The following is a 16,840-nucleotide window of genomic DNA, read 5'->3' as shown; positions in this document are numbered from 1 at the left end:
ATTAAAGGTCTTTATCATGGGGCCAGAGAGAATGTCTAGATAGGTCCTGTAATATGGGGCGGTAAAGCCGTCTGGGCCGGGACTTTTGCCAACTTTAAGTTGTTTAACTGCTATATTGAGTTCATCCTGGGATATGGGTTTTTCTAGATCTTGGGCTGTTTCAGGAGTGATGGGAGCCGGGCAATGCTTAAGGAGGAAATCACGGATCAGGGTGGGTTTGTCAGTTTCAGTAGAAGAAGGGTTAAGATTGTATAATTTAGAATAATAGTGTTGAAATTGGGCAGCGATATCTGGGGAGCTAGCGGAAACATGACCTTGGCCGTTTTTAATATTGCGAACAGAAAGCGACGCTTTTTTGGCCTGGAGGGCTCTTGCTAGATATTGGCCGCTTTTGTTGCCGTGCTCATAGAATAATTTCTGTTGCAAGATGAATTTGCGTCTGACTCTAAGATTCAGTTCGTCTAGGAGAAGTTGTCTATTTTTGATAAGGTCATTATAGGTGTCTTCAGCATGTGTACGCTTATGTGAGGCCTCAAGGGATTTAATTGTCTGAATAAGTGAATTGGTTTTGGTTTGGTGTGCTTTTTTCTTAGAGGCTTTCAGCGCTAGTAGTACTCCTCTTATAACGCACTTATGTGCTTCCCAGATGGTAATGGGAGAGGTATCTGCGTTATCGTTCAACGTAAAGAAGTCAGAAATCGCCGAGCGGATGTGTTGAATGTCTGAATCAAGAGTCAGCAGCGAAGCATCTAGTCTCCAGAATTTGGAGTGGTAGGTATGGGATGGGAGAGAGAGTGTCAGCGATACAGGATGGTGATCAGATAAGATTGAGGGTTCGATTGTGGCTTTTTTGATGTAGGGGAGATCTTTTTGAGACAGAAAAATATAGTCGAGTCTGGAATATCTGTTGTGGGGGGAAGAGAAAAAAGTATAATCTTTTGTGGATGGGTGGGTAGTGCGCCAGGAGTCATGAAGTAAGAGATCATGAAGCTGTTTTCTGATCTGTTTCAGGGCTCTATAGGGCAGAGAGGATGAGCCTGTGGAAGTGTCTAGTAGCGGATATAGAGCGACATTGAAGTCGCCGCCTAGAATCGTGATGCCTTTTTGGAAGCCCGAAAGGGTGTGTGCAATTTTCCTGAAAAAGGAGATCTGGGCCGTGTTAGGGCTGTAGATGTTGGCCAGTGTGAAAGGTTTATTGTCTATTTGGCCCTTGAGAAAAATAAATCTACCTTCCGGGTCAATCACCGAGTCATGGAGCGTCCAGTCAAGCTTTTTGGAGATCAAAATAGCTACCCCTTTAGTTTTGCCTAGGGGGTTTGTAGATAGATAAACCGTGTTGTATATGTGGTTTGAAAATTTAGGAGTGTCTCGGGAGCGGAAGTGTGTCTCTTGGAGGTAGACAATATCTGCTTTGAGTTTTCTCATAAGGTCAAGGACTTGTGAACGCTTTTGTGGGATATTCAGGCCTTTGACATTCAGAGATACTATTTTAAGTGGGACCGAATTCTGAGTAGTGGGAGTAGAAGTCATGTTGAATGTCAAAAGTAGGTAGCGTTGGTGCAGGGGTAGAGATCGGATGGGATTTTCTTGTACCCAAAAGGGGTTTAGTTTGAATGTAGACGGTGGAACAGGTACCGTTCAGAGTTTGGGGGGAAGTGGGTGGGGGGGGGATGGGTAAGTTGAGGATGTATAAGAGGAAAGAGTAAACGAGACTAGGGAGGTGGAGTATATCCCACCCTAGTTGAGTAGTTACAGTTCGAGAGAGTTCGACAGGGAAGAGAAAAAATCAATTCCTGTCTCTTGGAGGTGTAAATGACGCTCGGGTTGGAAATGGATCCCAAGGGGTCCCATGCCAGCCCAGGGGATGAGTGGTAAGGTTTGGTGTACGGCTCGTCTGGTAAAACAGTTTGCTTAAGGGGTATGACAGGTTGCCAGGGAGCGAACAAGGGGGGATGAAGGGATGTATACAGAAGAATGTTTATTTTACCAGAACTGGAAGATATATTGGCCAGAAGGAGGATCAGAGGAGTGTATAGGGACTTCTGAGTGTATCCTGATGTCAGTCCAGAGAAGTTAGTAAGAGGAGAGAAAAAAAAAAAAAAGAAGGGGTTGGGTCTTCAGGCGAGGGGGGTATAAAGACTATGGGAATACGTGTGAAGTCAAGATGGATCAGTAATGGAGAAGGTTAAATAGTGTGTAAGATTACTTGTACAGGGGAAAAGAAGTAATTACACAAATATATATATCTGTTAGGACATACTTCGAGGCATGTGTATAGCAATACAGGAGGGAAGGGGGTAGGAACCAGGGGAGAGTGGTGTCTCAAATGAGACCCATAACATGCATGAGGGATCAGTGTTCCGGAACCTCTTTTTATATTAATTAGAGGATAGCAAGGGTCTAACAGACATCCTTTAATTTTTAATTTTTCTTTCTTTTTTTTTTTTCCCTTTTTATATATATATATATATATATATATATATATATATATATATATATATATATATATACATATATTTTTTTTTTTCCCTTTCCCCTTCTTCCTCAACTCTCCTTTCCCACCTCTCTCTTCTTGGGGAGGTGGAGGTAAAGGGTATCTTAAAGTAGGTGGTTTATATTGCGAATAGGATTGGGAGGGAAAGGAAGTTTTTAGTCTTAAGTTTAGAATATCTGGAATATGGGGTAATTGTGTAGCAGTTGAACTGTGGGGGGACCGGAACACTGATTCCCACTATATTCAAGTATAATATCAACAAGGTCAGGGTCAACGAAAGAGGATGTTGGAAACAAAATTAACAGTAGGTATAAGACATTCAATGTTGTCGTTTTCAAAACTAGGTATTCAAACAGTGATCACAACTGCGATCCTTGACATGGTCCATTGAAATGAAGAGTAGGTTGATCAGGGTGTAGAATGAGGTGGAGTTGTATTAGCTTTTTAAGTTGGGAATGCAAATTTGGAGGGGAGGGGGGGGGCACTTTAGGTCCGTATCTCAAGATAGACAGAGTCTGTAGTTTGAGATGGGGAGGGGGAGGTCTTTGGAGGGGGCATCGTGGGATGAATCAAACATAAGAGGGAGTGGGTGGTCCGGAGACTTAAGATGAGTGTGTGAAACCAAATAATACGTTACCAGTCCCCAAGTGGAAGGTAAAGGCAGGTCTTTAGAAGGGCAAGTGAGCCTTCAAGTTCGGAACGTGGTGAAGTCTGTGGGTGTGCGGTAGCTTTGCAGAGATGAGACTTCTTACTTATGCGTAGATGAAGGTAATGTTCTTGTAGCTGAGGGAGACTTTAAGTTGAGAATGTTGTACCTGTAAAAAAAGGGTTAATGTGAGAGAGAAAAAGAAAAAAAAAAAAAGAAGAGGGGGGGGGGTGGGAGAAAAACAAGGAGAAAGAAAGTCTCTGGGAAAGGATTTTCCTGAGGAGGCGGTATCTGCGTGTTCTAGATTGGTTCTTCATGGCGAGGTTTTCTATGGACTGGAGAGGCTGTTGGGCTTCCATTGTTGTTCCTGTGGGGTTGAGATTGAGAGAAGAGTTCACGTCTCGGGGAGGCTGATCTTTGGCGTCTCTGGTGAATATCCTCTCTCTCCGGAATAGTGTCCATAGACGTTGCCCTCCGAACGAAAGGGGGTTGCGGAGGTCTGTACCAGTCGGGAAGGTCGATGCGCGGGAGATCTAGGATAGCGCAAAAGGACGTCAGATCTTCAGGGAAGCGTAAGTTTGCAGTTCGGCCATTAGAGGATGCCTGCAGGCAAAACGGGAATTTCCAACGGTATTGGATGTTTTTATTGCGGAGTGAATCCAGTAGGGGGCGAAGGTCTCTTCTCCTTTGTAGTGTGATTGGGGATAAATCTTGATAGATTTTGATTTCGGAGCCCTGGAATAGGAGTGTATGTCGGTCTCTGGCCCGTCTAAGTATATCTTCCTTAAGTCTAAAATTCACCAGACAGCACACTATGTCCCTGGGTGGATCAGTGTCTCTCGATCTAGGTCTCAGGGCCCTATGTAGGCGTTCAAATTCAATTGGGACTTCTGGTGGTCTGCCTAGGATGTCGTTGAAAATCTGTGTCGTTGCATTTGTGATTTGGCTTGGTTCCACTGTTTCAGGGAGACCCCTTACCCGAAGGTTATGACGACGTCCCCTGTTGTCCAGATCCTCCATGTGTCGCTGTAATTCTCTCAGTTGGGAGGAGTGGGCAATGGATGTGGTGTTAAGCGCAGTAATCTCTTCAGACTGTAGTTCAGATCTCTCCTCAATAGAGTCAATTCTGACTGTGATGTTCTGGATGTCTCTTTTTATGTCTGTCACAGCCAAGGCCAGAGAGGCTTTTATTTCATCTGCTATGGCTCTCAGGTGAGTGAAGTTGAGGGGCGTTGTAGGAGTTATCGTTAGGGGGTTCTGGTCCAAAATCATATAAGGTTCAGCGATTCCATAATTGGAGCAGGCATTGTTAGCAGATTGGATAGTGGGGAGAGAGTTAGTTAAATTTGCAGGAAGTGCAGCGGTAGCGGTTCCCTTTGCGACCTCGGCATAGGCCCGTGTTGAGGTCGGGGCCTCGCGTGATTGCTGTTGGCGGAACAGATCCGGGATGCTTTTGCACGATTGCATCGCTGGGTTGCGGGGGGACCGAGAGCGGGAAGGTGAGGAGTGGGTGGACGACTTCCCCTTGCCTGTCATTGTCAGAGTTGAGGACGAGCAGCGCTGATTCTAGTGCTTAATCCCCTGGGCTGGCCGGGAGCTGTGGAGTTAGGCAGCCATATCCATCGAGCGGCAACACACTCCCCTCTGGGGTTCTTTCAGTGTGGGGCAGGAGGCAATTATGTGGGCGTGGGGGCGCCCGGGAGATGAATGTGAGTTTCAAAAAAAAAAAAGTAAGTCTTACCGGGTCCCCGAGTGCGCGGTCAGAATCTGTCCTGGGAGAGACCGTGGCTTTAGCAGTTGCCTGGGCCTCAGCTCACCGGTCCACCGACCGCTGCCCTTTCTCCTCAAAACAGGGCAATACCTGTCTGGTGGCGGGACTGGTTGCCCAGGAAGGTGGAGTGTTCCTATGGCTGTTCCTTTTGACACTGATGGCTGTGCCCAGTTCCAATCCCGTGCGCGCGATCGCGATATCCGGCAGGAAAGTCCGCGGCTTCGCTGTGTGTGCTAGGCCGCAAATATAAAAGTGCTCAGAATTGGCCAAGAATGGTGTCAAATTGAAGCTGGGGGCACGGGGGTCCCAGCTGTGCAGATTGAAAGTGCGGATGGAGCTTAGGGAGGGAGGATGGCCGTGGATTGTGTACGGGATCGGCGGAGCTCTCACCAACAGCGTCCTGCTCTGATGGCCAAGAATGGTGTCAAATTGAAGCTGGGGGCACGGGGGTCCCAGCTGTGTAGATTAAAAGTGCGGATGGAGCTTAGGGAGGGAGGATGGCCGTGGATTGTGTACGGGACCGGCGGAGCTCTCACCAACAGCGTCCTGGTCCGATGGCCGCCAAACCGGAAGTCCCGCCATTTCTTAATTACATTCCGAACAGAGGATATTGACATCTGAAAACGCTTTGCTATCTTCTTATAGCCTTCTCCATCTTTGTGAGCGTCAACTATTTTAAGTTTCAGTTTTCTAGACAACTGCTTAGAAGATCCCATGGTGCTGATTGTTGGGGCAAGGTCAGATGAGTCTGGGCATTTAAAACCTTTGAGGTTGACATCACCTGGTCTTCCCAGACGATGATTGAGAACAATCCATGACACTGGCAGGTCTCAGCCTTGCAAAGGTGGCAGTGCATGCTATAAATTCTGCAGGGTGCCCAAGCTTTTGCAGACGCCATTTTTTTGTTTTCTGTAATTTTGAAAGTGTCAATGATGGAAATAAAATCAAACTTTTGTTGACATATTATAAGATTGTCTAATCCGTAATTTGATGCCTTTTGGAGATTTTTCCATCTTTCCTTGGCTTCTTTGTGCACATTAATACACATTTTTACCTGGGGTGCCCAAATTTTCGATCACCACTGTATGTCTGCAGTCTCTGACCTTCTCCTGTACCATGTCTGCAGTCTCTGACCATCTCCTGTACTATGTCTGCAGTCTCTGACCATCTCCTGTACTATGTCTGCAGTCTCTGACCATCTCCTGTACCATCTCTGCAGTCTCTGACCATCTCCTGTACTATGTCTGCAGTCTATGACCATCTCCTGTACCATGTCTGCAGTCTCTGACCAACTCCTGTAATATGTTTTCAGTCTCTGACCATCTCCTGTAGTATGTCTGCAGTCTCTGACCATCTCCTGTACTATGTCTGCAGTCTCTGACTGTCTCCTGTAGAATGTCTGCAGTCTCTGACCATCTCCAGTACTATGTCCGCAGTCTCTGACCATCTCCTGTACCAGGTCTGCAGTCTATGACCATATCCTGTACTATGTCTGCACTCTCTGTCCATCTCCTGTACTATGTCTGCAGTCTCTGACCATCTCCTGTACTATGTCTGCAGTCTCTGACCATCTCCCGTACCATGTCTGCAGTCTCTGACCGTCTCCTGTAAAATGTCTGCAGTCTCTGACCATCTCCAGTACTATGTCCGCAGTCTTTGACCATCTCCTCTACCAAGTCTGCAGTCTCTGACTGTATCCTGTACTATGTCTGCATTCTCTGACCATCTCCTGTACTATGTCTGCAGTCTCTGACCGTTTACTGTACTATGTCTGCAGTCTATGACCATCTCCTGTACTCTGTCTGTAGTCTCTGACCGTCACCTATAGTATTGAAAAAAATATAAAGGGGTTGGTTCCTAAATTGGCCTCTGTTAAAATAGAAATGTCACCCTCAAGGGTATCTAGATAGGTACCTATTGATCCCAATATACATGGCACAAAAACAGAATGTGTGAATTGGGTGGAAATAAAGATATAAATCCAACCCAACTTCACCAAAAAGAGGTGATCAAATATAGGTACCAATGATACACAAAGATAATTGAGGTGCTGTGAAAATATGAAAAATATTTATTGGGCACTTATGCCTGGTGAAGGAACTGGACATATAAATGGACACAAGACACAATATAAAATCAATTAAAAACAAGAAGTGAACATGTATCAGTCTTGAACCAAGAACATAGAAATAGCGGTGCGGTTCAAAGCATGAGGTAGGGGCTACCATGCAAACTGGGGGGTGTGAAATTCTCCGGTCATGCAAGAGTCCTTAGCACAGCGAAAAATAATCCTGTGTAGCAAAAAGTGTAGAACGGATACACTGTGGCAGGACCAACAATCAAAAAGAAAAATTAGATTAAATCCTCTGGAGCAAATCCTGGGTCTTAATAAAGTGATAGTTGGTTATCCGGTCATGGTACTGTGCTGTTGTTCCGTAATGGAAATGTAAAAAATTCCTCCAAAGTTGAAATTGGGGCACAGTTGGTGATGATATCACTGAAAAGCAAAGGAACCCAAGATAGTGTGGTCCCCTCCAATGAGAGCCGTTAGGTCTGATGCTGGGGGCATGAGCTGTCCCCAGAGTTATCAAACAACAGACCCAAGTGTGTGCTGGATGCCAAATGGTGAAGTCCTCCGTGCTAAGAAGTAAAGGAGCAATGCACAGTAATGTGTAAGGTCCAAGTAAAGCAAGTGTTCATACCTCCGTGTCTAGTAGAATGACTCCGCCGGCTCGTGAAGTCCTCCGTCGGCATTTTCCCTTCCGTGCTGGCTCGAGCCTCCTTCCAGGTAGTGACGTATGAGTCCGTCAGTGCCGGCCCAACATCATGTCCGGTATGGCGAGCGTTGTGCAGGGAGAGCCGCGGTGGAGCCGGTGATGTAGGAGTCAGAGGCACACCAGGGAGGCTGGTTCCAGGTGATAATGTTCAGCTGACGCGTTTCACTGACCTTGCGTCGGTTTCCTCAGAGCTAATTGGTGAGGGATTGGATGTTCACTTATATGGTAGTCAATAGGGCTGCTGAATATAATCGAAAGATCGATGCATCGCGATTCGACCCTTCGCGATTCTGCATCGATGCGGGTTGCCAGCATAATCGATTAGGAAATTACGTCATCAGCCGCGGCCACGCCCTATCGCGCAAGGGAGAAAAAGTCAGAAGATCGGCAGCGGATTGGTGGGTTAGTGGCGGGAGCTTAATAAAAAGGCTCTGCCCCTCCCCTTCCGTCTCTTTGACCCGGGCCGAGGCGCAGCAAGACATCCCCCGCGTGTATCGGCGTCCCACCTGCGGCCTTGCAGCCAAGAAGCCAGCGAGCCAGCCAAGCCACAAGCCAGAAGCCAGTCCACACTCCACAGCACAGGAGCGAGGAGCCCCAAGAGCGTCCCCATCGCAGCCAGCCAGCGCCGCCAGCCTCACCGTAGCCGACCGTCCCAGGCCCAGCCACCGCCACTGCCAGTGACACCAGCCGCCCGCCACAGAGCAGCACAGCACCTGTCCTCCTCTGCAATGCAGTGCACAACAACCCACACAGTCACACAGCAGCAGGTATGTACTAGTCCGAACAAATAATTGTATAATCATGACATTCATGGGGGTCTCGTCTGTATCTCTGGGGGATGTCTGATGGGGGGGGGCTGGGACAGGGGATGGTCGGTCGGGGCCCGGGGGTACTGTTCTGATGTGGCAGTCTGGCAGCCAGGGGGGCTCTCTCTGAGTGTCAGTGGGGGCCTGGGGGTGTCTGTCAGTGTCAGTTGTGGGGGTCTGGGCAAGGGGGGGACTCACTCAGTGTTTGTCAGTGCTGTGGGGGATTGGGGAAGGTGTGGGACAGTGGGACATCCAGGTCTCTTTCAGTGTCACTGTCAGCTGTGGGGGTCTGGGCAAGGGGGGACTCACTCTCAGTGTTTGTCAGTGCTGTGGGGGATTGGGGAAGGTGTGGGACAGTGGGACATCCAGGTCTCTGTCAGTGTGTCTGGCTGTCAGCTCAGCTGTGGGGGGAGGGGGGTCTCTGTCAGTGTCACTGTCACTGTCACAGGCAGCTGTGGGGTAAGGGGGGGGCCCCGGGGGTTTTGGCTCAGTGCATGCATAAGAGGGAGTTTGACAGACAGACAGACAGTCATATTTTATGAAAGATGTTGCTTGGTTGACTTGTTGCGGCTTAGTTTACAAGTGGTATTTTTTTATTTTTTTTTTAAACACTGACAGAGTTTGGCAACTTACGTCATCCGTCTCTGTCACATACGTGGTAGTATGGTGGTAATGGCAGAAGGAGAAAAAGATCGAGAGATAAAAAATGCACCTAGCGTTTTAAGAGCAAACATCTGGGCACATTTCGGATTTTACAAACACACAGGGAAGCGTGAGTTGGACAAGACACACGCCGTATGTAAAGCCTGTCACACAAAAATTAAATACCTAGGGAATACTACGAACTTGAGAAACCATGTTAGCCGTTTTCACTCTGAGTTAGTAACACCTGTCGCCACCAGCAGTGCCACCACTGCCAAGGAAAGACTTCTAGACCCAGATCAGCCAAGAATTGATGCCATACTGTCAACTTATCCGCCCAACTCAGAAAAAGGGAAGAAACTAACTAAAGCTGTGGCAGCTTTCATCGCCAAGGACCTACGGCCTTACTCAGTTGTGGACAACGCCGGGTTTCGCTACCTTGTGAAGACGCTAGAGCCACGTTATAAGATCCCATCACGCAGTCACTTTACAGAAAACGTTATACCTGCACTCTACCACGACACCAAAGCTCAGGTACTTGCGTCAATGAACCAAGCCAGTCGAGTCGCAATAACGTGTGATTCATGGACTTCAGTCACAACGGAGTCCTATGTTACAATAACAGCACATTACGTTACTAAGGACTGGCAGGTCTTGTCACATGTGTTGCAAACAAGAGCCATTTATGAGTCTCACACAGGTGCTCATCTGGCAGAGCTACTGTCTCATGTCGTGGAAGAATGGCAGCTGTCTGATAAATCTGTAGTGCTTGTGACCGACAACGCGGCGAACATGATAGTTGCAGCTCAAGTTGGTAAATTTCCTCATGTTAAATGTTTTGCCCATACACTCAAACTTGCATGTCAGCGGGCACTGAAAGGGGCCACGCTCTCCAGGCTTCTCGCCAGAGTGCGACGAATATCCACATTCTTCCATCGCAGCACTAGAACAAGCCACTGTCTAAAAGAGAAACAGAAATGTCTGGGCCTGAAGAATCATAAGCTAATAACTGATGTGCCAACAAGATGGAACAGCGCATATGACATGGTCGAGAGGTTCTTAGAACAACAACCTGCAGTTTGTGCCACCTTGCTGTCTCCAGAAGTCAGAAAAGGAGAGACTGATCTCTGCACTCTCAATGAAACAGATGTGTCAAATGCAGAGGACGCTGGGAGTGCATTAAAGCCAATGAAGGATGCAACCTTGCTGATGTCAGAAGAGCGCAACCCAACAGTGTCTCTCATTGCCCCTCTAAATGCACAACTGCTCCAGAGCATGACAGACACCATGGGAGACACACCCATGACCCATGAGATCAAGAATGCCATCAAAACAGATCTCCTGAAGAGGTACAGTAGTGAGGCATAGAAGAAGATCCTTCATACAGCCTCTGCACTGGATCCTCGCTTTAAAGGACTGCCTTTTATTCTCACAGAGGAGGAGAGATCGGAGATATACAGAGGAGTGACTGAGGAGGCTGCATCTTTGGAGGTAATTAGAATTTCATCATGTTTCCTCCCAGACAGCTAGAAGCTCAGCTACATTGTGTTGTGTAATAACATTCCCTGATTCACTGATGCGGTGTGGGAAGTGGAACTGTATGGTATGGATTACCGTGCAGTTTCCCACACCTCATCAATGAATCACACTCTTAGTCAGTTCAGCTCTTCTTATACTATTATCTTTTGTTCAAACACACAGATTACATCTAATAGAAGGACAAATGTGGATGAAGTGCCTAGGGAAAAAGCAACTGTGGAAGAAGAAACAACACCCATTGAGGACAGCCATTCTCCTCCCAAAAAAAGGCCACAACATCGCTGCTCATGACTTTGCTGGGGCAGTCTTTCACTGATGGTGCAATAGAACCTAAGACCCCCTATGCCAAGGCAGAAGACGAAATGGAAAAATATTGTAAAGCCCCACCTCTGCCTCTCACTGAGGACCCTTTGAAATGGTGGCGTGAGCATGAGGTCATATTCCCCCTCCTCTCTCAGCTGTCAAAGCAATACTTGTGTATCCCAGGTACAAGTGTATCTGCAGAGCGGGTTTTCTCTACTGCAGGAGATGTTATAACAGCGAAAAGAAGCAGTCTGAAACCTGAGCATGTGGATCATCTAGTGTTCTTACAGAAAAACCTACATGTTCCCAAATGCTAAGCACTGAAATAATTACCAATTCATGTTTTTAATGAATTAGTAATTAGTAATCCAATCTGCCGCCAGTCACCAGTCAGGCACATCACCAGTCTTGTTTTATAGCTTTATAGCACTGATGGTTTGTTTTTGAAGATTGTCCTGTCCAATGTGTCCATTTCCAATCCATAATCCGTTCCGTTGCTTCACACTAAAAGTGTCTAGGCAAGTAGGCAGGGGTTCATTTAACCCTCAACCAAATAAATAATATTAAAGTGTATTTTCTTCTAGACAACTGACTGACACCAAGCCAGCCACGGTGCAGCATTATAGGAAGGAAAATCATTGAGAGAAATAACTTGTACATTTGAAGCTTAACCTCGAGTAAATCTTATCTTATTGGATCACAAATAAATACACCAATTGTGGATTCTTGTGTAATATACTATATTTGTGAGTTTGTGAATGTGACCCCTATAGGATTTCCTCAAGGTTAAGCTTCAGTTTACAATTTATTCTCTCAAGGATTTTCCTTCCTCTAATGGTGGCTTGTTGGCTAGCTTGGCTTCAGTTACAGATGTAATCGACATGGTAGAGTGCTGCTCAGTGCAGTGCAGGTAAAGTTTTCTTTCTGTAATGTGACTGACTGACTGTCGTGACAACTCAAGAGTAGGGTTGAGCGGACACCTAGATGTCCGTGTTCGACGGGTTCGGCCGAACTTTAAAAAAAAGTCCGGGACCGTGTCCCGGACTTTTACCGAACTTTTCCCGGACACCGAACCCCATTGAAGTCAATGGGGACCCGAACTTTAAGGCACTAAAATGGCTCTAAAACACCAATGGAAAGGGCTAGAGTGCTGCAGATGGCAGCAAAACGTAGTTAAGAGCATGGCAAGTGCTCTGCAAACAAATGTGGATAGGGAAATAACTTAAAACAACAAAAAAAAACAGAAAAATAAAACAATGTTCTTCATCTCTGAAGGACGAGGCCCATAAGGAGTAGGAGGGAGGTTGAGGTGGTGGTGGATGTGGCGGTGTCATAGGCGTGCGCACAGGGTGTGCCTGGTGTACCTGGGCACACCCTAATCACCTAGGGCACATAGCATTATCGCTCTGTTTGCCAGTGAGGAGATGGGAAAGATCTCCCTCGCACCTGCTCTGCTCTATTTCTCTTTGCCAGCAGGGAGAGTAATGTATCGGGGCCATGTACATGTAGGCAAACACATGCATGTGTATTTCAACTTTGGGGTGCACACCCTAATGCAATAGGCTGCGCACACCTATGGGCGGTGTAGGTGGAAGCGGCGGTGGAGGAGGACCAGGGCCGGATTAAGAGCATCATGGTCTTGGTGCTGAGGATTTTGAAGGGCCTTAAGGGCCGTGATTTGGCATGCACCCAGAGGAGGAAGGGTACAGCCATGCATGCCTAATTCAACATGGGATGCTGTCTCTGAAGCCCATAAACACATCCATGCATCGGCAACTGTCCCTCCTTGTCCGGCCTTCGCGCTGTGTGGGGAGGTTCTGAGGGTGCTGCCTGGGGAAGCGAGCATAGAAGCCAGACTTCTGTGTTTACAAGTGACAGAAGAGCGGTCACAGTGAATATGGCCAACCCGGGGCCTATATAAAAGGTAGGGGCCTGCATGGAGCTGCAGCTCCAATAGCCCCTACGTTAATCTGGCCCTGAGGAGGAGGACGAGGTAGCCAACACTGCTTCTTTTCACAAATTTTAAATGAGTATTGTTCTGTCCTCCCTATGTGTGAGGGTACATAGATTGACAGGCAGTATAACCCTGATTTCCTTCAATGCATTGACAAAGGAGCAAGGTCCAACTTCAACTTTTATTGCACGGAAATACGTGAAATTAGAGTGCTAAAACTGTGGAACAGAAAAGAGAATACACTTACTAATGTATACTGACATGTGGCAATGCATATAAGACATTACTGTACATAGCAATGCAAATACAAGAAATGTGCACAAGATGTAAGTTACACAAGACATAGATACAGGATGATAATGTTAAGCATCCATAAGAGTATACACACCAGCGATGCCGCCATAAACTAAGATGAGGGAGGATGCAACTAGCTGTGTTTCCTCTAGCTGAATTTCCTGTAGAAAACAAGATATGGAGGGAAGATGATGTCACCAAAGTTCATAGGTGAAAGCTATGGTAGCTGGGCTGGGACAAAAATTGTTCCAATATGTAATATGTGAATGGCCACTAGATGGCGCTGGTACAACATGAACAGTAGGTTACACAGTAAATTACACATTGTGAAAACTCTCATAAGAATAACATGACAATATAATGATGGAGACATGACACTCCCCGCTTGGTATCCCAAGGATACCACATTAACTATTCTCTGGAGAGAGTAACAAAATCAGTTCAGTAACAGGTCTCTGGAAGAGTTTAGGCTCATTTTGCCTGCAGACTTTCACTTCCACCTTCCTGACTCTTCCATCTTCACTTGGAAATACTTTGGTTATCAGTCCCAAAGGCCAGTCATTTCTTTTTGACTGAGAGTCTTTTACAAGAACAACATTACCAACCTTCATGTTGGGTTTACTGGTTTGCCATTTATTCCGGGACTGTAGAGTAGGGATGTATTGTTTTCTCCATTTATCCCAGAAGGCATCCGCTAGAGTTTGCACTCGTCTCCACTGACACTTGTACAAATCTTTAGTGCTGAACACACCAGGGGGAGCTGTAACCGTACCAACCTTTTGGGTGAGGATAATAGAAGGAGTGAGTAAAAGAGGATCTTCTGGATCACTGGATATTGAAGTCAAAGGTCTGGCATTCATGATCGTCACTACTTCGGCCATAAAGGTTGTAAGAGACTCATGGGTAAGCTTCAAAGTCCCCAGCTGTAGAAAGATAGAATCAAGGATCCTGCGGGCTATACCAATCATAATACGCTCCCAAGAGCCTCCCATGTGAGAGGAGTGTGGGGAATTGAATGTCCATTTACAGTCTTGGTCAGCAAGATATCTCTCTACATGGTCACTGTCGATGTTTGAGGGGATCTGCAGTTCCTTACAGGCTCCCACAAAATTAGTGCCTCTGTCAGAGCGGATTTGTTTGACCGGGCCTCGAATAGAAATGAAACGTCTGAGAGCATTTATGAAGCTGGATGTGTCCAAAGACTCAATGACTTCTATATGCACAGCCCTAATACTCATGCAGGTGAATATGACTGCCCAGCGTTTGCTGTTTGCACGACCTCCTCTGGTGTGTCGTGTAGTGACAGACCAAGGGCCAAACACATCAAGACCAACATTTGTAAAGGGAGGGTCTGTACTGAGTCGGTCGGCAGGAAGATTAGCCATTTTCTGTGACTGAAATATACCACGTAGTCTTTTGCAAGTGATACATTTGAAAATTAGACTACTCACAAGTCTTTTTGCTCCCACTATCCAGAATCCAGCTGTCCGTAAAGCTCCTTCAGTGAACAAACGTCCCTGGTGCTTGGTCTTTTCATGGTAGTGTTGCACAAGTAACGATGCAATATGACTGTTTGGAAGTATTATTGGGTTACATTCCTTACTCTCAAGTTTTGCCTTAGAAATACGTCCCCCAACTCTCAACAGTCCATTATCATCTATAAATGGGTCAAGTCTCTTAAGGGAACTGTCTTTAGGAACGCATTTTTGCTTTTGGAAGTGTTCAAGATCTTGAGCATAAACTTCTTGTTGGATACACCGGATGATAACGTCTCTAGACTGTGTGAGTTCATCCAATGTATAGGCTTTATGACAGTAATGCCAACCTTTACAATGTTCTGATCTTGTAGATGTGGCTCTAAAAGATCTGGCTATGTGGATCAAACCAGCTAATGCTCTGTTTAACGATTTCCATGTGGAAAACTTGTTGAATCGTTCAGATCCAAGATGTCTGTTAGAAACTGTTGTGGTGAGTACAGAAACGTGAGGACGAATCTCTGCATCAGAATTCGGCTCTGACAACTCAAATGTATCTTCCTCAAGAGTGTCCACTACTGGTCTGTAGAGGAATGTTGGCCCTGTGAGCCAGGTAGAGTCTTTGAGGTGGGCTGCAGGAACAGCTCTTGTGGCATGATCTGCCGGGTTTTGGTCAGTTGGTACATAGCGCCACTGGGTAGGCTGTGTTGACCTCCTAATTCTTTGCACTCTGTTGTGTACATAGACATAGAATCTCCTAGTCTCATTGTAAATGTAGCCCAACACTACTTTGCTGTCTGTATGAAACACTGTATTGTCAAGTTGTATGTCTATTTCTGACACAATAAGCTCTGCTAGTTCTACTGCCAGAACAGCAGCACAAAGTTCCAACCTTGGTATGGTGAGCTCAGGACATGGTGCCAGCTTCGCCTTGCCCATTACAAAGCCAATTTGAACTTGACCTTTATTGACTATTGTTTTGAGGTAAGCGACAGCAGCAATTGCTTTTACTGAAGCATCACAAAAGATGAACAGTTGCCTAGACTGAACCTCTGCTGGAGAGAGGTGGGTATATGATCTAGGTATGTGTAGGTTAGATAATGACTTTAAAGAGTCTCTCCATGTTATCCATAGTGCCTCTTTCTCTGAGGAAAGTGGAGAATCCCAATCACATGTATCTGTGGTTAACTCTCTGAGCAGAGTCTTACCTTGGATGATCACGGGTGCTGCAAACCCAAGTGGGTCATACAGACTGTTGATTGTGGATAAGACACCACGTCGTGAGAAGGGCCTTTCCTCTTGGTTGACCTGAAAGGTAAAGGTGTCAGACTTGAGATCCCAGCTGAGTCCCAGGCTGCGCTGCATGGGTATTGTGTCTGTAGCCAAGTCTAGGTCTTTCAAGTCGCTGGCGTGATCTTGAGTAGGAAAAGCTTCCATAACAACTTTACTGTTTGAAGCTATCTTATGCAATCTGAGGTTTGAACATGAAAGCATAGTCTGAGTCCTCTTGAGTAGGCTGATTGCAGCTTCTGGTGAGGGAAGTGACTTTAGACCATCATCAACATAAAAGTCCCTTTCAACAAACTTCTTAACATCCTGTCCATAGTCTTTTTCACCTTCTCGGGCAGAGAGTCTGAGACCATATATTGCGACTGCAGGAGATGGGCTGTTCCCAAAAACGTGTACCTTCATACGGTACTCTATGATGTCCTTGGTGGGGTCATTGTCTCTGAACCAGAAGAATCTCAAGAAGTTTCTGTGCTCCTCTGTAACTTGGAAACAATAGAACATTTGTTGTATGTCAGCAACTATAGCGATGGATTCTTTACGGAATCTGATGAGGACACCTAGAAGAGAGTTATTGAGGTCTGGTCCTGTCAAAAGAACATTGTTGAGGGAGACTCCCTGATATTGTGAGCTGGAGTCAAACACCACTCGGATTTGACCTGGCTTCTTAGGGTGATAAACACCGAAGATTGGCAGATACCAGCATTCTTCTTTTTCTTTCAGAGGTGGAGCTACCTCTGCATGGTTGTTTTCAAATATCTTGCCCATAAATAAGAAGAAATGTTCCATCATCTCTGGTCTTTTCTGGAAATTGCGTCTAAGTGAACAGAAGCGTTTTAAGGCCTGATCCCT

At 46.3% G+C, this 16,840-nt stretch overlaps 1 protein-coding gene across 1 annotated transcript in view; it reads left to right on the top strand.

Annotated features, from left to right (window-relative positions):
* The window catches only part of LOC309547906 (uncharacterized protein), a gene marked incomplete at its 3' end in the record, with an annotated part of 2,014,734 nt that overhangs the window by 487,057 nt on the left and 1,510,837 nt on the right, over nucleotides 1-16,840 (top strand). The gene's annotated exons all lie outside the window — the stretch shown is intronic.

Source organism: Pelophylax lessonae (genome assembly GCF_965119305.1).
Source record: "Pelophylax lessonae genome assembly, chromosome: 2".
Classification (NCBI taxonomy): Eukaryota; Metazoa; Chordata; class Amphibia; order Anura; family Ranidae; genus Pelophylax; species Pelophylax lessonae.
Note: the sequence above shows the minus strand (reverse complement) of the source record. Positions and strands in the feature narration are given on the sequence as shown.